The 23,444-nt window shown below is 47.5% G+C and overlaps 1 long non-coding RNA gene across 4 annotated transcripts in view; it reads right to left on the reverse strand.

Annotated features, from left to right (window-relative positions):
- The window catches only part of LOC109548284 (uncharacterized), a 58,391-nt gene extending 43,265 nt beyond the window's left edge, over positions 1-15,126 (reverse strand). For all 4 annotated transcript variants that reach the window (XR_004522810.2, XR_012327270.1, XR_004522809.2 and 1 more), the window contains exon 1: positions 14,974-15,126. This is a non-coding gene — a long non-coding RNA (uncharacterized lncRNA). The remainder of the gene's footprint in view (positions 1-14,973) is intronic.
- Positions 15,127-23,444: the final 8,318 nt, after the last annotated feature.

Genomic DNA, 23,444 nt, shown 5'->3' on the forward strand with positions numbered 1-23,444 from the left:
TATGATGCAACCATCCCAATTCTGGGTAAATATTCAAAGGACGTGAAACCGGGATCTCGAAGAGACATCTGTTCTCTTATGTTCATTGCAGCATTGTTTACAATAGCCAAGATACAAAAACAACATAAACGTCCATCAAACAGTGAACAGATAAAGAAAGTATGGTGCATATATATACGATGGAATATTATTCAGCCTTAAAAAAAGAAGGGAAATTCTGGGAATTCCCTGGCTGTTCATTGGCTAGGACTCCGCACTTCCACAGCTGGGGACACGGGTTCAATCCCTGGCTGGGAAACTAAGATCCTATAAGCCACGAGGCATGGCCAAAAAACTAAAATGAAGAAGGAAAATTCTATCATTTGTAACAGCATAGATGAACTGAGAGAACATTATGCTAATTAAAATAAGCCAGATGCAGAAATACAAATGCTGCATGATCTCACTTATATGTGGAATCTAAAAATGTCAAACTCATGGGAATAGAAGAGCAGGGCCTGGGGGAGGGAGAAATGGGGAGATGGTCAAGGGGAACCAAGTTTCAGTTATCAGATGAATAAGTTCTGGAGATCTAATGTACAACGACGTGACTATGGTAAACTATTGGTATTGTATACTTGAAATTTGCTAAGAAGGTAGATCTTGTGTTATCAACAAACAGGCACAAACACACACACACACAACCACCACCACCCCTCCACCACCAAAACAGAGACATGTGTTGTGGCCAGTGGAATTCTAATTCAGGTCTGAAATGGGGCCCTGGATCTGTATTTTTTTTAAGTTCCTTCAGATGATCCTGTTGCTTGAATTAATTTGAGAATCATTTCCTATTGACAACACAGCAAAAATGATCCAAGGCACGAAGTCAGAACATATTAAAATCTATCTCATAACGAATTAATAATTTAATTAATTAAAAGAAAGGAGAATGACAGGACTGTAACCAGAAGAGAATGAACTCTCTGATGACGGTTGTGCCCTTTTCTTTGATTTTTCTAATCCTGGAGATGCTTGGGCATGTTTGGATGTCCAGAGGAGAAAGCCAGGGAAGTCAACTTGGAGAAGGAAGCAGGGGTGGTAGTGCAGAGATCAGAGAACTGGGGGTCAGGCAGACCCCTGCCATAGGCTAGTTTTGAGATCTAGAGAAAGTTACTTCACTTTCTGTGCCTGTTTTTGCATCCATTGAATGGGGTAATAACACCTATCTGAGTGGGCTAGTTTGAACATTAGAGTTTAGATAAGAGAAGGAATAGAATGTGTTTAGTCTATGCCAAACCTATAGTCAGCTGCAAATGAGTTGTGGACTTGAACAGACTCCTGTCTGTGCCCCTTTGCCCTACTCGAGCTTGTTATTGGGTAACAGGTAATTATTCATTCTGTGGTGCTGAGATTAAAAATCTTATGGGAATTAGTCACTTTTTACTCTTGTCTGTTTTTTCCGTATTGCTTCTGTTCTTCAAAAAGAGTAAAAGGTGGGGGCTTCACTGGTGGCGCAGTGGTTGTGAGTCCGCCTGCTGGTGCAGGGGACACGGGTTGTCCGGGAAGATCCCACATGCCGCGGAGCGGCTGGGCCCGTGAGCCATGGCTGCTGAGCCTGCGCGTCCGGAGCCTGTGCTCCGCAACGGGAGAGGCCACAACAGTGAGAGGCCTGCGTACTGCAAAAAAAAAAAAAAAAAAAAAAAAAAAAGAGTAAAAGGTAAAAATACACATCTGAGGGTTTCACATAGTAGTTGCTGTGAAAAATTAATAAACAGAAACCTTAGTTTATAGAGTTGGGAGACCAGAAGAGAGAGCTGTCCTGTTCTGCGACCACAGCAGAGCCCGACAGGAAGAAGCAATCCTCCTCTTTCCTGGCAACGACTCAGCCAATGAAAAGCCACACTTGGTTTACTCTAGCCCTCCCAATTTCCTTTTCCCCTCTATAAAAGTGCTCTCCTACCCTCGCATTGAAAGGACTTGCACGCAGCTCACCATAGTTGCGAGCTCCATGTTGCTTTTCTTTTCTCTTTTTGTTATTTTTTCAATTCTCTGCTGATCCGGAAGAAACCCGTTTTCTGGCTGGAGAAATAAGTGGTGGGTCAACATTGCAAATTCCAAATCCAAACTTTTGCCAACTATAGCATGAGCCTAGTGTTTTGCTCACGTTAAAATCATCTCTGTGACCGTTTTAGTTCATGAGCTTATTCTCAGAACGTACTGCCTTGGAGCATGGACTTTGCCTCTGACACCCTGTTCAGCAAAGTAGGTCAAAAGTAATTTAAGGTGGCAAATAAGGCATGGCTCAACTATTGGGGGAATGAGGGTTTTCAGAATGTCTTGGTTGATCAGATCAAAGTGTTCTGTATCCTTTGTCAGTCTCTGCCCTGCCCCTGGGCTAGGAAATGTGCTGGTCACACAGCCTGTGGGGAGTGGAGGAATGATCTTTGCCACCATCTCTTATTTCCCAGGGCAGACATGCAGATATCTGAAAATGCCCAACATGTTGGGTGTGCTCCCAGGTACCAGCAGTGCAACCTGAAGTGCAACCGTGTCCTCTAAGGGCCAAGGAATGGGAGCTTCAAAAGCCAACTGACAACCAGCAGAGATGTCTAACGGTGACCAAGCATTTGCAGCCCACCTGGCTTCACCCTCTGGGAGGATGGAGTGTGCACTGAGGCCCTTTTAGCAGAACAACCGAGCCTGTCATATCCAGGAAAATGTTCCTTTGTGTCATTTCCTCTGTGTCTCATTTTAGAGAAGAGAATTGGATTCAGCCTTTGTGACCCTCATGTTTTATCCTTACAACGTCTGTTCTAGAGGTATTGCTCATTGCCAATTTAAGAGTTTAGGAGACAGCACTAAGACTTTTTTTGGGGGGGAATACATCTTAGCAAGAAGTGATGTGACAGTAACACAGCAACAGGTCCAATTGATTAAATTACCCACGGAAATCTCCCACTGGCATCAGGAAGGTATTTGTACCACACTCAGAGTGGAGTGTGAGTCACTCTGAGTCACGGACATATAACCTCATAGAATTCCTCCGTTTGGGATCACATTACCTTATTAACAAGAAAGGTGTTTTTCTGAGTGTGTTTCTCTCTCGACGGCTCCCAATCATCCCAGATGAAAAAATGTAGTCATGGTGTAGATTATATAAAGTGGCAAGTTATTTGAAAATGTATGTGCCCCTTGCTTTCAAATAGTGCTCTTTTTGGAGGGGTGGGGGCTGTTTGCCCTGTCAGAACAAAGAGCATTCCAGACGGAGGAAATCCCTAGAGCAAATGATCTAAAGTGAGGATGAATTTGGCAAGTATGAGAAATCATAACAGCGTCAATATGGCCACAGTGGAATGGACGAGGGAGAGGATGGACTAGGCATGGTTGCCAAGGTAGGTGAGGGCATGATCCTGCCAGGGTAGGAAGAATGGTTACAGGGGGTAAGAAAAAAAACAGGGAGATGATGATAGAAGTCCAAAATAAGATACAAGGGATTGGATTAGGGTGGTAGGAGTGGAGATGGAAAGAGGGGAGTGGACTGAGGTAGGATTTGAGATGCAGTTGACAGAACGGGCTATGGACTAGAATATGGTGGTGGGGAAGGGGGCCATGGGGAGGGGAAGAGGGTTGCAAAGAAAAACTAATCAAAGATAGCTCCTACAGGCAAGCCTGGGATGCAGGCCTTTTCCTGGGAGGGGTGAGGGAGTACAAATTAAGGGTCTTGTTTTGGCCATAGTAAGTATGGAATGACCACTATGCATCTAAGTGGTGATGTCCTAGAGGAAGTTGGATACCCAAGTGTGGAATTCCTGGAAGAGGTCAAGGCTGGTGATACTGATATGGGTGTCATTGGCTTCCAACTTAAAGCTTGGAGACTAGATGGAATCACCCTGGGGGAGGGAAAGAATGGCTCAGCACTGAGGGGTGGAGGGGTGGAGGAGAAGCTGTTGAAGGCAGTTGGGAAGGAGGGGCCGAGGAGGAAGAGGAAGGTGGGAGGCGTGCTGTGGATGCCAGGTGGGGAGGGAGGAGTAGCTTGTTGAGCTTGGTAGATGGGTCAGGGAAGATGGTCACAAACAAGTGTCCACTGCATTATGCCACACGCAGATCATCAGTGATCTAGACAAAGGCAAAGGCAGCATATGGAGTGTTTGGTAACAGGAAACCAGCTGAAGAGGGTTGAGTAGACACAGTGGAACAAGAACGTGAAACGGATGAAAGACAGTTCTTTCCAGAAACATTGCATTATCTTGTTATAATTATGATACAAAGGTGTGTTAGTCTCACCCCATTTAAGGATCAGAAAATGGAGACCTAAGATCACCGGTCAGTAAGGATTAGAGTTGGTTTTTGACTCACAGTTTTGAGACAGGAGGGAAGGGGGCAGGGCACAACCTTTAAAAGAATGACATAGCCATTAAGGACATGACGTAAACTGGTTAGAACGGATTAGGCCCAAGATGGCGGAAGATTAAACTTCCAGTGGACATTGAGCCTCATTATGCGCTCATTGTAATACATTAACATATGCTAAATGACACACCCACAGGTGCCTGGACAGTTCTGAGGTGACCATAAAAGGCCAAAAAGTGGGTGGTGACCCAATGACTGGAAATCCCTACCCCTTCCCCAATGTAGCTAGAATAATCCTCGCACTCATTAGCCCATGAAATTACCCATCCCATAAAAACTAACAACCCCATACCCTGGAGCCTCTCGCTTTCTGAGATGGCCCCCACTCTGTTTATGGAGTGTGTATCTCCCTGAATAAATTTGCTTTTGTAAGGGGGAAGAGCTAAATCAGACTCCACCTTGGATCTGTTTCTTTGACTTTAACCTTTGCTCTTCCGTTGCTTTTGTTATTATAATCATACACTTAATGGCCTGCCTCAGGGAACCCTGCCCCTCTGCCTAAATGTTAAACTAAAGTGACTTTGTTCAGCTCACAGAGAGACATTCTGACCCTGCCCCCCCTGTGAATGGCTGCAGAAAAGAAGAAATCAACACATCCCCTCCTATTTTGCAAGATAAATGGCCTTTTTTCCTTTACTTCCTCACCTCCTCTCCCTCTCTGTTCTATAAAAGAAACTGGCATCCAGACCCTGATGAGGTGGTTTCTGGGGGACCCTAGTCCGCCATCTTCTCGGTCTGCCCGCTTTCCGAATAAAGTCATCATTCCTTGCCTCACCACTTCATCTCCCGATTTATTGGCCCGTCGTGCGGTGAGCAGAGCGAGCTTGGACTCGGTAACGCTTTCACTCTCCTTCAGCTAGCTCTTGAATTCCTTCCTACGCGAAGCCAAGGACCCTCACTTGGTGGCCCATCCCAGGGACTCCCCTGAAACCTGGAACGTGACCATCCTCTTGTGCCCCATGTTTTTCCTGCAACAGTTTGAGTTCTTAAGCACAATTCTTTTGCCTCTCACTCCACTTCACTCTCGAATCCCACAGCTCCTGGGGTAAGGATTAACCGTATAGGGACATCGCTAGAGGAAGAAAGAAACCAAGTTAAGGACAATTTCTCTTTTAAATGGCAGTGACCAGAGGCCGTGGTGGAGGGAGTCCCTTCCCCCGCCCCTGGCGCCCCTCCCCAGGGATGACATCATCGTGCCCGTACAGGTATAGCCTGCAACTCTAAATCCAGTCTATTTCTCATCTCCTTATCTTAAACAAACTGCCCCAGAGTCTAAAAGGGAACAGTGGCTACATTCCAGAGAATCAGATTTTGCCTTGTGGAATATAGGCACAGGCCTCAAAACAGCCTAGCAGGGAGAATGATGGAAACCTGAAGGGTCTGGCTTTATATCTAGGCTTGGAATGCCACACTTTCTATCTAAGCTATCCCAAAAGAAAGGAGAGAGAGCCTGTCAGAGGGAGGCCCTCAAAGAGGACAAGGAATGTCTGTGATCAGCACTTTTCTCATCATTCTAGAAAGATTCGCAGCCGCTTCTTTCTCTGCATAAACTGTTTCCTAATGTGAGGCTTAGTTTTCTTTCATAAAAGGTGAGCTCGATAACCATGCCAGAGGTGTCTCATCTCCTTGGAATGGGTTTTCTTAAATTTAAAATGAGGAACAAAGACTCAATATCACGGTTCAGATATGTTTTTCCCCATGCACAGGCTCCTTTTTTGAAACCAAAAGTTACATGGATCCTACAAACTTATGTTGGTGTGAAGAGCATGTGCAACTCCCGCCTAAATCAGGTGAGCCTTGGTACAGAGTTTTACAAGTTTAAGTGTAGAATCCAGCACCATTCCTCCTGGAATGAAGAGCCGTTTACAGTGAGAGTGGCTTCACGTATGGGGCATGCAGCCTCAGGTCGGCAGGGAAGGCAAACACTTCTGAGCATGATCACGAGGGTACCCCAGTGGCGAGGCCCACAGCCAAGCTTAGAGGACAAAGGCTGTTCCACAAGGTTCCACAAGGTGTGAGGTCTGCTAAGGGATCAATAGCCTCCTTTGATCCAAAGCTGCATGCTTTCCCACAGAAACTAGTAACTAGTCCTCTGCTTGGCAAGGTTATTCTCCCCTCCCCTCCCCTCCCCTCCCCTCCCCTCCTCTCCCCTCCCCTCCCCTCCCCTCCTCTCCCCTCCCCAGATGGCTCTTTTCAGATCAGGAGGCTGATCTGAAAGGGTCCCAGTTCACCCGAGTGGGCTCAGTGCCCTCTCAAGCCTCCACCTGCAAAAAAGCTCAGAGAGGGCCTTCCCTGGTAGCACAGTGGTTGAGAGTCCGCCTGCCGATGCAGGGGATGTGGGTTCGTGCCCCGGTCCGGGAAGATCCCACATGCCGCGGAGCGGCTGGACCCGTGAGCCATGGCCACTGAGCCTGCGCGTCCGGAGCCTGTGCTCCGCAACGGGAGAGGCCACAGCAGTGAGAGGCCCGCTTACCAAAAAAAAAAAAAAAAACCTCAGAGAAAAACCTCAAAGGGCCCAAAGCAGCCTCAGGGCAAGTTACCAGAATCCACAGCCAGAACCTCTGTCTCCTCATTTACTTCTGCAAATAAAGTGGGGCAGCAAGCGCCAGAGTAAGAACTTGAGGATGTGAATGGGGGTTCCTCTTCTGGGTAGAAAGGGAGGGAGGGAAGGAGGTGACACCCCAAGAGGCCCTCTCTTTGCAGAGGGACAGAGTTGGAAGGACCTTCTTGGGAAAAATAGAGGACAACAGCTGAGCTGGAGAGAGGGCAGCCTTTGCCCTGCCTCTGTCCGCCCTGAGACCTGCCCGGCCCTCAGTGAAGCACCTGTCCACAGTGGTTCTGCTGGCTTGGCCTGGAGGAGGCCTGTGAGGCAGGCTGCCCTGGAGAAGGACAGGCTCTGAGGGAGCTGGTGCCTACCCCACCACGTGGAAGAAGACGTACACCCTCCACTCATCTGTAGCAGCAAAGACAGAGGTGCCTTCTTGGAGATAAAGAGGAGGGGTCTTGCCACCTTGGAGTGGCTTGGGAGGAACACTGGCTGAACTGTGGGTGGGGAAGCCTTGAGCCTCCCTCGTGTGGCCAAGCAGACTCAGGGATGCCCACGGCAGTGAGCCGGAGGGGGACAGCCCAGTGCTGGAGGCTGGGCTCTGCAGCCAGGCTGTCCAATGTGAGTCTCAGCTCAGCCACTTATGACTGTGACCTTGGACAACTTCTCTGGCCTCGCTGGGCTCCTTTGCTCACGGTTAAGAGGGGGATAGAACTACTTCACAGAGTTGGTGAGGACTGAATGAGTTCACACATGGAAAGTGCTTAGGAGGGTGGCTGGCGGGAGCGAGCAGGTGCCCTGCGTTGCCTTTTATTGTCTTGATGCTGCACAGCATGTGCAGTACTAACTAGATCTTATGCCTATGGGTGAGGGGTAGGGTCCCCCCCTCAGGCCACTACTGGGCTCTACCACGGTTCTCACCTCCCCTCCCATCTCTGGGCCCCTCAGAGAACCATTGGGAATCCCCAGAGCTCAGCAAAACATAGTTTGGATAGAACTACACCGGGTGATCTTTGGGGTCCTTTCTGGTTTAAGGGCCCACGTGTGATTAAGAACTCCATAAAGCGGCTTTGTCTAAATCAACTTCTTTGAAGGGAAAGTGTGTTCTTTGGGTCCCTCATCAAAAAAAGTCACATTCGGCACCAGGTTTAAGCCAAATGGTGTTTTCCAAGCGTCCCTGAGTCCCCATTTAGTCCCCTCCTGACTTGTCCTGAGGCACCTGGACCCCCCCCCCCCGCCATGCCCCAGCTGTCCTGAGCACCGGGCAGGTCTCCCCAGACCATCCTCCCTACTTCCATTTCTTCTGTTCCTCTCTCACAGCCTGCAGCCACATTGGGTGGGGCTGGTTCAAACGTACAACAGGCTCCTTCACCTCTCACCCAGTATCCCTCAAACGTCGCCTTCCCATTGAGGCGATACGGTCAGCCTCTGCTCCCACCCCCAAAAGAAGGTAATAGCGAAGTCAAGCCCATTTTTTCGTTCAAAGTGGAAGCTTCCCTGACCTCAAAAGAGTGTAGTGATCCTCTTTGCTTCTGTGACCATTAAAATGCCATCGAACCCCTCCAGCATTAACATAAGCGGATTTAGAGCCTCTAATTCAAAACCTACTTCATGGGAGAAAAGACGGAAAAAAGAAACTGCTCCTGACGCGGTTAGGGTTTAACTCTGAAGCGCACGCGCCCCTCCCAGAGCCATGGCATCTGTTCAGTGATAAGGGTCCTGCGTTCCGGCAGCTCTCCACGCTGCAGGCTGCATGTGTGACTCACCTGGGGAGACTTGAAAACCACTAATGCCTGGGAATAGGCCTGAGGTGAGCAGAAGCCTGGGCGCTAGGGTTTTAAAAACTCCCCAGGTGGGCTTCCCTGGTGGCGCAGTGGTTGAGAATCTGCCTGCCAGTGCAGGGGACACGAGTTCGAGTCCCGGTCTGGGAGGTATCCCACATGCCGCAGAGCAACTGGGCCCGCGAGCCACAACTACTGAGCCTGCGCGTCTGGAGCCCATGCTCCGCAGCAAGAGAGGCCACGACAGTGAGAGGCCCACGCGCCGCGATGAAGAGTGGCCCCCGCTTGCCGCAACTAGAGAAAGCCCCTGCACAGAAACGAAGACCCAGCACAGCCAAAAATTAATTAATTAAAAAATATAACTCCTCAGGTGATCGATGTGCAGCCAAGATTGAGGAAACACAGCCCTAGAGTGACTGAAAGCGCTGACATGACTTTCACAACCAACTGCTCTTCTGAGGTGGGTCCAGGCGTTCAGGTTTTTAACCCTCTCCTCCCCCACCATGCTCCTAAAGTGCAGCAAGGCTGAGAGAATCGCTGCTCTGACCAGTGGTTCTTAAAGTGGGGTCCCTCGATGAGCAGCATCAGCACCACTTGGGAACTTGTTAAAAATGCAAATCCTCAGGGGTCCCACCCCAGGTGGACTGGATCAGACTTCAATCTGTGGCGTTAATAACACAGGTTTAGCAGGGGAGACACACCATACGTATTTACAAATTGCAATGCTTTCTCATCTATGATTTTCTATAAATAAAAATAGGGGGCTCCATCGAGATTCCCCCTTCTTCCTTTTCTAGAGCAGGAACCACTGCTTCTTCTTTTTTTTTTTTTTTTTTGCGGTACGCGGGCCTCTCACTGCTGTGGCCTCTCCTGTTGCGGAGCACAGGCTCCGGACGCGCAGGCTCAGCGGCCATGGCTCACGGGCCCAGCCACTCCGCGGCGTGTGGGATCCTCCTGGACTGGGGCGCGAACCCGTGTCACCTGCATCGGCAGGCGGACTCTCAACCACTGCGCCACCAGGGAAGCCCCACTGCTTTTTTAAGTTCACAGAAATGTAGACTGCCTCTGGGAAAAGCCACGATAAATCATTTGTTGCAGGTGAAGGAATGTTTGTCAGAGCACGGATTTGCGGCCCACCCATACGCAATTAATTGACCAGGAGGAGAAAAAAGAGGGGAAAATGCGTAAATGCAGAGGTCTGTGAATTTTGAGTGGGTTTCATGCTTGTACCATTTTCCAATTCTGGAACTTTTCATCTGCCAAGCCTGTCTAAACATTGGAGCACATCTGGCATTTTTAAGTTTTTAGCGTCAGACTAATTTTCTTGGAGTCCAAGCCAGACTCTTCTGGTAACTAAGTAACAATTCCAAACTGTGAGTAACAAGAGATTCAAGTCAATGTGTAAAATCCTGCTTTTGGTCTGTCTTTGGCGTTATTACCTTTACAGACTCCAGAGTAAAAGCTGGAGGGGGGAAATGAGGGAAGAAGAAGATACAGAGCGTACCCATGGGAAAAAACTCAGGCAACCCGGTACACTAAAGGGCAAGCTGACCTGGAGCCCACCTCTGTGAGGCGAGGGCAGGGGGTGAAGGCACCTGAAGCTCTGCACACAGCCCCCTGCCCCCTCCTCCCTTTATGTGATACGTACATTAAGGGAACAAATCCCAAGCGGCTTTCGGGATATAACAGACTAAACTGTGTTAAGACGCGTCCCAAATCTCATGTTTCACAAAATCACAATTAAAGCCAAAAATGATGTTGACAACCCATTAGGGATATGAACATCTCCTTGAAGGACACTGTTCAGACATTCTACAAAACAAAGCCTCTTAAAGGAATTCTGGCACGAGGAGTTTGTGTTCTGCAGATGGAATGCGCCTGGAGGACAATCCTTGAGTCCCTTGGATGTGTGGGGCTCCCTGATCATTAGTGAAGAGACTGAGCTAATAGGAGGAGGCGGAGCCCAGGTGTCCTCGAGGCTCAGCTGTCTTCGCAGAGAGGCTCCTGAATCCCCTGATGGCGGGGAAACATGAGTCCCCTGAGGAATTCCTTAAAGTGTAGGTTCCTCAGCTCTCATTCAGGAGGCCTAGGGTAGGACCTGAGCATCCAGATCTAAACAAATTTGCACCTGATGCTAATGTGAATAGTTTTGTTTTTTTTTTTTTGTCTGCGCCAGGCAGGATCTTAGGTCCCCGGCCAGGGATTGAACCCGTGCCCTGTGCATTGAAAGGGCAGAATCTCAACCCCTGGACCACCAGGGAAGTCCTGATGCTAACAGTTTGAAGACCTCCCTTTGAGAAGCATTCTACAGAATTGGCACCAGAGGATTACCTGATTTACTAGCATTTTGTTGTTGGTTTCCAGCCAGGCCAGCAGGGTATCAAATTGGAGAACCAATATGTACCATCCTTCATCACCAGCTGGTCCTAGCCTTTATTTCTCTCTGTGGAAGGGCCTTTACTCCAGCTTCCTGGAGCGCCGAGGAGGATGCCCTCATCTACCCAAGGCGTCTGCATGTCTGTGCTCCCACTCTGCTCCCTGCAGAGACCTAGCCCAGGGCCACTTGAAAGCCATCACAGGCACGGTGTCAGGGCACGAGTGGCCCCTGCCTCCCACACTGGTGCTGACGCCCCTTTGATGTTGGAGCCCCGCTAAATCTTTCCATTTTCGCTGGTGACCCTGCTGTGCCCAGGGCCAAAGGTGCTGCTGACCCCGGCACGAAGCATGCCAGCCCTAAAGCGGCAAGGCCCAGGGGAAGGAGGGCACTGCAGGAGCTGGAAATCCTTTCATCCACCTTTGTGACACTGACCCAGGATAGGAACGCTGAGTCCTTGGACTCTTTAATCAACAGAAATTGATAAGAGGCCAGAAGAGAAATTCAGGCAAGGCTTTACTGGGACTCATGCTTCAGCACAAGGGAGAGAGAACAAAGTAACAGGTGCCCATGCTTGATCCCCGGGTGGTGGGGGAAGAATGAGCTGGTTCCTTAAATGGGGTGGGGGTGGGGGTCCGCTGGAGAGCTGGCTTAGATGGTCTGCTCACCCCTTTGGTGGTGCTGTGTGCAGGGATCATGGGTAATACCCTGCTTTTAATCCCAGCACCTCAGAAATGGCAGTTGGACTTTGGCCTTTTTTGTATCTTATTGTTCATAATTTGCCCCAGCTGCACATGTGTGCCGTTATTTTTAGTCCCTTATAGTTTCTTTGTATTCTGTTACTTGAGGAGACGGTTGTCCAGGTGCAAAGCACTGCAGCAAAGGGCCCCAGGTCCCAGGTCCCAGCCTGGCTCACTGGGAGCCCCGAGGAGGAGCAGAGGCAGGAAGAACCCCAGGCCTGCCTCTTGTGCCAGTCGCCTGAAGGGATGAGGGCGGAGCCATCCTACGGAGACTTTGCTTTGGCAGAGAGGTTACGTGAAGGGGAGGCCAGACCTTGGTCTGGAATGTTTCTGTTGATGCAAAGAGGATTTGTTCTGCCTTTATGAAGTGAAAGGACGCAGGGCTAGTGAGGCCAGTGACACTGAGCATGTGCTCTTGCTGGACACTGTCCCTCGTTACTGCATTTCACTCTGACAGTCAGAGTGCTCCACTTCCTTGCCAACAGCTGGTATTGTTAGTCTTTCTCGTTTTTGTCAATCTGGTGTGTATAAAGTGCAGGTTGTATTTAGTATTTCTCTGATTGCTAATTAGGTTGAGTTCTTTTTAAAGTTTGTGTAATGTTTCCCTCTCTGAAATAATGTCCTGCTTTTACTAGTAGCTTATCCTGGCTTTGATGATCTCTGACGTTTGGTTTTGTCTGGGCCAGTCCAGGAGAAAAGAGATGGGGGAGGAGTGAAAATGTTTCTAGACTTCAAGGAGAGAGAAAATTGGAAATAGACCTCTGTACTGAGGGAATAGGCTCCAGCTGCATGATGATGGTCAGGGCCAGAAGGAGGCCTCTGCCATGAGACTGGCCTGGGTAGATTTGACCCAGGACTTTAGGGAAAGTGATGCCTGGTGCCCAGCCAGGTTCCTTGTTTAATGATGTAATTGACTGAAACCGCCCACCCTGGCCAGGCAGGATAATAACTGCTTGCCCTGAGTTATATCACAACAGGAAGTCCCAATAAGGAACACGGAACTGACAAGCTACAGCCAACTGGAAGAATTCGGGAGGGGCAAAAGTAGGGAGGAGACACCAGCCCATAATATGTCTGGCCAACCTCCCAGAAATCTTCACACTTAAATCCATCTCGGCTGAGAGATGTGGGCACCACCAGGAAGGACCCGAGTCAGACCAAATATGGGCACAAGCAAGATGATTGGCCAGAGACAACCCAGAAAGCTAACCCCATTACCTTAAAACCTGAGACTGTGAGCCATGTGGCAGAGCAGTTCCCCTGGGTTCCCCTACCCTGCTGCTCTCTGCCCTGGTGCCCCTTCCCAATAAAGTCTTTTGCTTTGTCAGTATGTGTGTTTCCTTGGACAATTCATTTCCGAGTGTTAGACAGGAGCCCTCTCGGGCCCTGGAAGGGGTTCCCCGTCCGGTAGCAATCCCATCATTACAAAAGCCTCCAGCAAGCAACAAGAACATATGCTGGGAAGAAGCTAATGTGGCGTGGAGAGGTAGTAGATTGGTCAGAGGCAGTGTGAGAAGAAACCAGAGCAGAACTTTGGTACAAGGGATGAGAGCACCCTGGCAGGCTGTGTTAGCGGCCCTACCCCTTGGAGCTATTCGCACTATTTGGGAGTGTATCCTACTGTCAAGACAGAGCTGGGGCCTGATACTAAAGGAAAGGGCAACCCAGGTGGCCTAGAATACAGGGGACATGCAGTTACATCAGGGAAAGGTGAGGGCCGGAAACACTTAATTCTTTGAATCACCCTCCCCCATGCCCTACTGGATCAAGCTTGCCTTTTTCTCTTCCTGTAGGAGCAGATCCTTTCTCAGGCGGACCTCTGTCCGTCAGGCAGCCCAGCTCATAATTTCTAGGCAGGCCTGGACATGTCTGAATCCCAGCAATGAATCCTCTTAGAAAGACGTAGGATGCTCACTATAGGTTTTATTTTGGTTTAATTATATGCCCCCACTTTTTAAAATTGAGGCAGAATTCACATAATATGAAATTAAACTTTTTGAAGTATACGGTTCAGTAGCATTTAGTACATTCACAATGTTGTGCAACATTTCCTGGTGGCGCAGTGGTTGAGAGTCCGCCTGCCGATGCAGGGGACATGGGTTTGTGCCCCGGTCTGGGAAGATCCCACAGGCCACGGAGCGGCTGGGCCCGTGAGCCATGGCTGCTGAGTCCGGAGCCTGCGCGTCCGGAGCCTGTGCTCCGCAACGGGAGAGGCCACAACAGTGAGAGGCCAGCGTACCGCAAAAAAAAAAAAAAAAAAAAAAAAAAGAACTTTGACCCACAATCTATAGTAACCTGCCCAGGAAACCAACCTCTTTATCTGCAATAAGCAACCCAGGAAACCAGCCTGGTATAAGTCAGACTTGAGGAAGCCAGATTGCTATCTCCAGTGACAATCCAGGAAGTTAAACAATAACTTCTGTAACAATCTGCCAGGACTTGATTTATAACTGACAGCTTCCAACTTAGGACCAACCAGAGAAAGCCAAATACATCCCCTAACCAGTCACCTAGGATGCCCCATTTCTAGTTAGCCCTCTGGAGCTTCCCCATGCCAACAGCCTCCAATCAGGACATACCTGAAGCCTCCCCCTTTTTTTACACCTGTAAAGCTATCCCACTCCTCTGTCTGCCTTTGAGTCTCTGTCAAATGTTAGTGGGAGATTAGCTCAAGATGGCTGAATAGAAGGACACGAGCTTGCCCCCTTCTTATGAGAACACCAAAATCACAACTAACTGCTGAACAACCATTGACAATAAAATGCTGGAACCTACCAAAACAGTATACCCTATATGCAAAGATAAAGAGGAAGCCACAGCGAGACGGTAGGAGGGGCACAATTGTGATAAGCTCAAATCCCATACCCACTGGGTGGGCGACCCACAAACTGGAAAACAATTATATCACAGAAGTATCCCACAGGGGTGAAAATTCTGACCCCACATCAGGCTTCCCAGCCTGAGGGTCCAGCAATGGGAGGAAGAGTCCCCAGAGAATCTAAGTTTGAAGGTCAGTGGGGTTTGATCACAGGACTGGGGGAAACAGAGACTCCACTCTTGGAGAGCACACACAAAATCTCATGTGCACCAGGACCCAGGGGAAAAAAGCAGTGACCCAATAAGTGACTGGGCTAGACCTACCTGCTGGTATTGGAGGGTCTACTGTGGAGGCAGGGGGTGGCTGGGCTCACTGTGGGGACAAGGACACTGGCAGCAGCAGTTCTGGGAAGTACCCATTGGCGTGAGCGCTCCCAGAGGCTGCCATTAGCCCCACCAAACAGTCTGTAAGCTCCAGTGCTGGGTCACCTCAGGCTAAACCACCGACAAGGTGGGAACACAGCCCCACCCATCAGCAGACAAGCAGGTTTTCCTGAGCATGGCCCTGCCCACCAGAGGGACAAGACCTTCCTCCACCCACCACCGGTCCCTCCCATCAGGAAGCTTGCACAAGTCTCGTAGATAGCCTCATTCACAAGAGGGCAGACAGCAGAAGCAAGAATTACAATCTTGCAGCCTGCAGAACGGAAACCACAATCACAGAAATTTAGAAAAAATTAAACGGCAGAGGTAGATGTCCCAGATGAAGGAACAAGATAAAACCCTAGAAAAACAACTAAGTGAAGTGGAGATAGGCAACCTTCTGGAAAAAAAATTCAGAATCATGATAGTGAAGATGAATCAGGATCTCGGAACAAGAATGGAGGCAAGGATTGAGAAGATGCAAGAAATGTTTAACAAAGACCTAGAAGAACTAAAGAACAAACAAACAGAGATGAACAATACAATAACTGAAATGAAAAATACACTAGAAGGAATCAATGGCAGAATAATTGAGGCAGAAGAACGGATAAGTGACCTGGAAGACAGAATGGTGAAAATCACTGACATGGAACAGAATAAAGAAAAAAGAATGAAAAGAAATGAAGACAGTCTAAGAGGCCTCTGGAACAACATTAAATGTACCATTATTTGCATTACAGGGGTCCCAGTAGGAGAAGAGTGAGAAAAAGGACCTGAGAAAATATTTGAAGAGATTATAGTTGAAAATTTCTTTAACATGGGAAAGGAAATAGTCACCCAAGTCCAGGAAGTGCAGAGAGTCCCAGGCAGGGTAAACCCAAGGAGGAACATGCCAAGACATATAGTAATCAAATGAACAAAAATTAAAGACAAAGAAAAAATATTAAAAGCAGCAAGGGAAAAATGACAAATAACATACAAGGGAACTCCCATAAGGTTAACTTCATAATAATCGACTGTTTGTTTCATGGATCATGCATCTGGTGTTGTATCTTACAAATCATCACCATAGTCCACGTCATCGATAGACTTAGAACTATATGCTTTATGTGTTTTTACATACAATTTTCATACGTCCACACCCGAGCAGCATATGAGTAGCAGTTTATTCTTTCATTGGTGGTGGAGAGTCTGCCTGAAGCACTTTGTTTCTTTATGCTCCTGTTATTGTTTTATCTATTTCTATTTGAGTCTACATCTTGGATTCCTGCGATATGTGGCATCCATTAGAGAAAAGCGAATGAAAATTGAGCACATAGGGCTTTATGGTAGAGGTTCCTGTTGGGCGTCAGGGTGACATGAGGGTTGAGGCAGGAGGTTCAGTAACCTGTCTTCACATTTCTGTAGAGGAGAGGGAACCTCCATTCTATTCTCCAGAGGACAGACTTCTGGAATAATGTTTCTGTTCCCACTCTTAACCTCTCAATCCTCCTCCTGTGGGGAGAGTGATTATCTGGTTGCTGAGATGACTAGAGTTTGACATCCATTGGTCCCTGGATGTGCATGTTCTCTGTTGGGCAAGGTTAATGGGTTAAAGGCACACTTGAGGTTCCCTCCTTCTGCCCGTCTTACAGTCTCCTAGACTCGCAAGTGTAAGGCCAGGCCTAATGCTCCATGCTGCTTTCCTGTGCCCAGTACCCCAGGTTTGATTTGGAGGAATGGGGTCAAACCACTATGTTTTCCAATGGTCTAATCATGCTCTCCAATCAGCTTGGCTATCTAGAAAGTGGATGCTTTGCTCCCTATATAACTCCTGTTTACTTCTCAATGGATTCAGAATCTGGAGGGCAGAAGGGAGAAGGCTATGTTTAATTCACACTTCAGAATCCCCCCTTCAACAGACCCGGAGTGGTCCTCAGTCCGCCACCACCACCTCAAGGCCTCCTCCACGGCGAGTTGTGATGAAATCCTCCCCAGCAGCACGTTTGTGGGTAACTTTAATTTTCAGCAAGTCCTCCTTCCCCCATCTCTCCTAACTTCCTACTTCTTTTCCACTCGATTCCATCCATAATGTAGGCAATCATAAGACTTCGGTTTGCTTTTTCTCTGGAAAAGTTTGGATAGTCTTGATTTGATGCCACTGAAGTTGAAAAAGAAGCTCTTCTTGGCGCCTCATTTTCCTCATCTGTGAGCCCTGTCTTATGGGATTGTTGTGAAGATTAAATCAGATAATGCATGGGAACCGATGAGCACAGTGCCTAGCCCAGTGCTATAACAGTAGATGCTCTGTAAATAACAGCTGCTATTCATGCTGCTGTTGTTATTATTATTAATCATTATTCAGACCCTTATCCAGCACTTCTCCCACATCTGGCAACACTATAAAACAAAGCTTCGATAATTGATATGGAGACTTGGACTGCTCTGCTTAGGCGCCATTTTGGTTAGTAAAGTCATTCTTCATGACCTATTTGATTCATTAAACCAACTAGAAGAATCTGTGGCATTTGAAATTACCAATGATTCAGAAAGAGTCTTTCATAAAATATTTGAAAACTGAGTAACAGAAACTGGCAAATTCCAGCAGAATGTGTCCCTCAGAATTCTATTGACCTCTAAGGAAATCAGGGCATCTAACCTCAGAAGACTGAGAAAATATTCCCCATATTTTCCCCCAAAAGGATGTCAGGTATTCAAGCAACTTGGAAGGATTTCTCATTTCCAACGTTTTCCCAAAGGTAGAAACACTTTACCCTGCGCGTGCATTTGAGGACTGAAGCCTACTTTGCAGCACAGATTTCCACTTCTTAACCCACAAATTGTGAACAGTCCAATTATTGATTAAGATATTTGAAGCTCTAAAGGTAATTAACCAAGTTGACGTCTTCCACTGAAAAGGAAATAGATTAAAGTACAGAGGAAATGGTTGAATATAAGGTAATCTCATATGTGAGGTAATATTTCTATTTGTGAAACTGTGAATGTTTTAGGATGTTTAGAAGTAAAGCCCTGTGTTACGTCACACGATGTTTTTCAGTCTGGAACTCAGAGGGTTATTGAATTCTCTAAAATTATCTGTAAAATTTGGGGGGTATCTGTATGTACATTTTTCTTAGGAGAAACAGTATCTTCAGAGAAGGAATTCCTTAATAACACATGAGTAGGATGTGGCCAAATGCGATTTAAAGAAAATGTAATATACTCAATAATAATAGCTCACATCTCTGGAGTAGTTGGGGCCAGACAATATGCAAAGCATTTCCCATATTTACCTTATTTCATCCTTCCAACAACTTTATGGGGAAAGGGAGAGGGGCTATTGTTATCCCCATTTTGAACCAAAGAAATGGAAAACAAAAACATTAATTAATACACCCAAGTTTACATAGCTAGTAAGTAGAGGACCTGAAATTCACACCTGGCCTGCCTGACCCCAAACCATTCTGCTATCCCTGGTCACCTGGTCAGCTAATAAGAAGCCATTTTTCTGTTTCCTTTTTGGAGCTGGTTTCAGAGCCTTGCCCTGGACTCACCTGCTGGGTGATCAGAGACCCAGAGACCGCTCAAGAGCCTGGTCCCAGGGCTTGCATCTACCCATTGCTTTCCTTCTCCAGCTGTAAGAAGATACCCAAATGGCACCTTCTCTGCCTGTGGCTCCTAAGAACATGGTACCATCAATGCATGGATCCTGTCTACAGTAACAAACTGCTAGGGAGCCAAGGTGCTGTTGAAGTCCCCAAGTGGATGCGATAATAAATTATAATAATGAAGCAACCTACTGCCCTCTTAAGCGGCATCCCTGATTAGGAAGGGCAAAAATCAGTGATTCTTTTTATTTTTAAAGATTTTTTTGATGTGGACCATTTTTTTTTTTAAGTCTTTGTTGAATTTGTTACAATATTGCTTCTGTTTTATGTTTTGGTTTTTTGGCTGTGAGGCATGTGGGATCTTAGCTCCCCAACCGGGGATAGAACCTGCACCCCCTGCTTTGGAAGGCAAAGTCTTAATCACTGGACCACCAGGGAAGCCCCTCAGTGATTCTCTTTACCCAAAGCAGCCATATTAATGTCCGTCTGGTTTTAGCCACCACTGAGCACCATTGCCTCTGTGGTAATGAGAAAATATTCCCAATAAGAAATATTTCCCTGCACATTTTTTTTCTGTGTGGCTCTGACCTGCAATTGGCAGGTGTCCTGCCTCTTCAAGGCAAGCAGAGTGAGGTCTCCTAAGAATGATATCTCTTGGGCAAAATGATATATCATTTTCATCCGCAAAAATTAGATTATCCCAATTTAATTAGCACCCCACCATCACCCCTCATCAGTTTATGGTAGAAAGACAGCCAGGACATATCAGGTAAAAAGATTCAGGTGCTTTTCTAGTCCAAGTCTGGCTCCCTTGTTAGAGAAAACAAAGCAAAGTGAAGCAAACTAACTCCTGGTGGAATCTGAGCCGCAAAGAGCAAGGAGAATTGAGCCATTAATTAGGAAGTAAGAAGGCAAAGGGGCTGGCATCTGTTAACTCCTTCCTTTGTGCCAAGCCCTTTATGTACCACAAATGTTTAAATACACAGCAAACACAAAAAGAATGATGAGCCTCCATTTTTGAAAGATTAACGATCAAAAACAAAGGTTTTGACCAATGTGAGGATATAAACTTTTAGAAACGTAAATGAAATAGACAAATGTCTACCTGTTATATTTATTAATTTATCAAGATGTATTATAAAAATTATAGTAATTTAGAAATACTGCTTTTAAACATTCCCAATCTCATATTCATAAAACCATCCTACATAAGTTCTTCATATTCCCTTTACTATCACTGTATTTGTCACAACTAAAGTCACTTTTTGAGGCATCTAACAGTTTTCCAAAACACGGCGACTTTACGTCCCACTCAGTTGCTTTGAGATAACATTGCTTTTTGAATCCATACAATATGCTGTTAATGAAAATTTACCTTAGGCTCCAAACATCTATTTTCATAAGACTTAGTACAGTTGGTTTTTTTCATTCATTCTCTAAATGTGTATTTACGATATTTATAAAATAACCCCATTCATATTGCTTTTTAAAGTGATCCTTAAAAGGCCTGTTTTCAATGATATCTAGTATTTGCTATTGTGAGGTCATATCCCTAGATTTATGACTAAATCTGTATTATCCTCAGATAATACAGATTTATGACTATATCTGTATTAAATTTGCCTCCTTTGAAAAATCCATTGTGTAAAGCGACCCTTATAACCATTCCAAACTGCACTGACAGAACATCGTTTCAGAACAATTTGTCCTTCTCAAACAGTACTTTATCAAAATAATGTAAAGGGAAAGAATTCCTCGGGCAAAGTCTTCCAGCTACCACTTTATCAGGGAATGCGCAGGCAGGAGCCGGGTGCTGGGCAGGGGCAGGTATAAGGTGCATTCCTGAGCTGCAGCCTTGTCGGTATCAAGGCAAGCAAGTGTTCCATCTCTCAAGACACCCTCCAAGAGGCCTTATAATTGCGTCTTGGCTCAGGGGGGATGAGAGGGAAGAATTCATACCCCTGCCCTAGTCTCCCCGGGGTCAATATTCGCCCTTGGGGAGCTATCGTCCCTCCCCTCCTGGGATGCTCAGCATGGGCACTGAATGGACCTCACAGCAAAATGGCAGTGTCTGCAGGGAGTCCCAGAAGGGGCAGGAAGAAGGTGCAGCAGGAAGTGGGACACTGTCGATGAGTTACTCCCATGTGAAGCCACACAGCTGGTGGCCACAGCAGCTGGGCGTTACCTTGGAAACAAGTGAGTCTGAGAGGCTATGAAGTGGCCTTTAAGAGGCCTCTGACACACCCCATAATAGGAAGACTTAGTAGGGACACAAATATAAGGTAGTTCCTTTTTCCTTCTGAGGGCTAAGTTTTCAGGGGGACAAAAAGCTCACCTTATATACAAGCATATATGGTGCATTGTCTATTTACCCCTCAGAACAACTCTGCCAGGTAGGTATTAGTATTCCCACGTTACTTAAGAGGCAGCCAAAGCTCAGAAAGGTTAAGTAACTTGTCCAGTCTGACACAGCTTGCTGGGACCGGGACCCAGGTCTGATTCCAGAGCCCATGCTCTTTCCACCACAGAGCCCCTGGTCTTATCACCATTATGATCAGGAAGAGAAAGAAAAATGGTGCCTAGGAGAATGGCTCTTTTCACCCCAACTTTTGGAGGAAATTAAGTGGACCCCTCCCCACCTCTCTACATGTGGGTGACAATGATCCTGGGAACTCAACAGAACTGGTTCAAAACCTCTGGTTCCTATCACTTTGGGACCTGAGCTCCTCTCCCCAGCCTCTCTCACTGTTCTTTGGTGGAACACAGGTGAGGGCTTCCCAAGAAGATGGAACCCGGGCCTGAGGAAAGAGCAGCAGTGAGAGGCTCCTGCCTTTGACCCACCTCCAGGAACCCTGACGTGGGGCACTGTTCACCTGGCCTGCTTAGTGGACACATTTGCCCCCTTACTCCCACCCCTGCTGTCACGCCTGTTCTCTCCATCCTCATTCTCTTGACTTTTGAGTGGATTCCTGCCGGATCCTCCTTGCTGGTCTCCCTACCTGCAGAATTCTCTCCGCTGCCCCTGCCCTCTGTGCTCCCCATCATCTCCTAAACTATGCTCCGTCTATGCACTCCTGCTTGGGTGTGTCTCCATGGCCGTACTTTTGCAGAATGGCAGCAAATCCCAATTTCTTCCCCTGCCTTGACCTCCGTCCGTGGTTCACTCCCAACCCATCACTCAAGCTGCATCACCTACCACTCCCTTTTGCAAACACTGTCCTTCCATCAAACTGGATTTCTTGCTGTTCCACACACAAGCCTTGCTTTTTTCCAGTTGTCACCATTCCATGTGAGCTGGCTTCTCCACCTGGGAAATATTTCCTCATCCCCCAGTCTCCAATGCCTGCTGAAATTTTTCTCATCCTTCCGGGCCCAATGCAAGTGCCAACTCCTGCCTGAAAACTTCCCTGATCCTAACACAATGGGTTTCTACCTCCTTTGTTTATTCTAGCATCTTGTACCCCTCTTCCCTGACGCATTTCATTCTATCTTCATTCAGTAACTGTTAAGAACCTGCTGGGCACAATGGTACAGTGCTCTGTATCAGCTGGGGTCTTGCCAGGAAGCAGATGGCACACACAGATGAGGATTATTCGAGGAGTTTAGTAAAGGGACTATTTACTAAGGAGTGGACAAGGTATAGGGAAAACGCAGAGAGTAGTGAGAGCTGATCACCACTGCCTGAAGGGGCAATAAGGGAGGGCGGTTACCAGAACCTAGGAGGTCAGAGTGATGCGGAGAGAGCCACCTGGACGGGAGCTGTGACCTTCGCTTGAGGGATGCAGGCAGCCCTCCATGGGCAGGGCATTTAGGGAATACATACCCTGACCTCACTGTGCCCAGTTTCCAGGGTACTCAGGATTTGTTTTATCGAGTACCTTAAGACACACAGACACGAAATGACTGTCATGAAGGAAGAAGTTTTTATACTTACAGTTCCCTAGACACAGGAGGCGTAGCACGCCACTGTGCGAGGGGTCCATAGGGAGGTACCAGAATTGGTCAGGAGGCAGAGGGAGACAGTAGAAAACGTGACCAGAGCCTTTATTGTGGTTTCTACTGGAAGGAAAAAGGGAGGCAGGATAAGCAAGCTTAGGATTGGCTAGTTTAAACAATGGGGTTTAGAGGCTGTCTCTAGTTGCCTGGTACCTGGTCCAGGGCAGAGGGACAGTGGCCCAGAGTGAGAGAGCTGATAAAGAAGGCAGCTGGGAATAAGAACTCTGGATGGGTAAATTTGCATATAAAGGCATCCTCTGAGGTCTGCAAGGCCCCAGACGTCAAAGCTTCAGGATACAGAAAATAAAAGACAGGCTTAAGGGAGGCCCCTCTCTCTGATCTCCTGGTGGTGCTGTCCATTGGCTGGCCTCTCCCAGAAGCCGGAGCATAAGGGAACTTCTACAATGGTGAGGCAGCCCCTGGAGGCCCACCTCCCGGGATGCGGCGGGGATGGAGAAGACAGGGAGGAGCTCTGGAGGGGCAGGTGGATACTCCCAGCGCACTGTCTTGTCTCCCTCCTGGGAGACAAGGACTGTGGCTCGTGTGGGGTGCACAGCAGGCCTTCAGTCAATCTGCATCCGTTTATCCAATGCCAAGTGTCCACACGTGCCCTGCACTGCTCTAGGCATGGAGATGGTGGAGCCCACAGAACACATGTGGTCCTCGCTCTCCAAAGCTTATGTATTAGTTGAGGGAGACAGACAATAAACAAGTAAACTATGAACAGGATTTTGTAGACGGTAATTGGCGTTAAAAAGAACAGACAAGAGAGTGAAGGTGGGCTTCCCT

Source organism: Tursiops truncatus, chromosome 17 (genome assembly GCF_011762595.2).
Source record: "Tursiops truncatus isolate mTurTru1 chromosome 17, mTurTru1.mat.Y, whole genome shotgun sequence".
Taxonomy (NCBI): Eukaryota; Metazoa; Chordata; class Mammalia; order Artiodactyla; family Delphinidae; genus Tursiops; species Tursiops truncatus.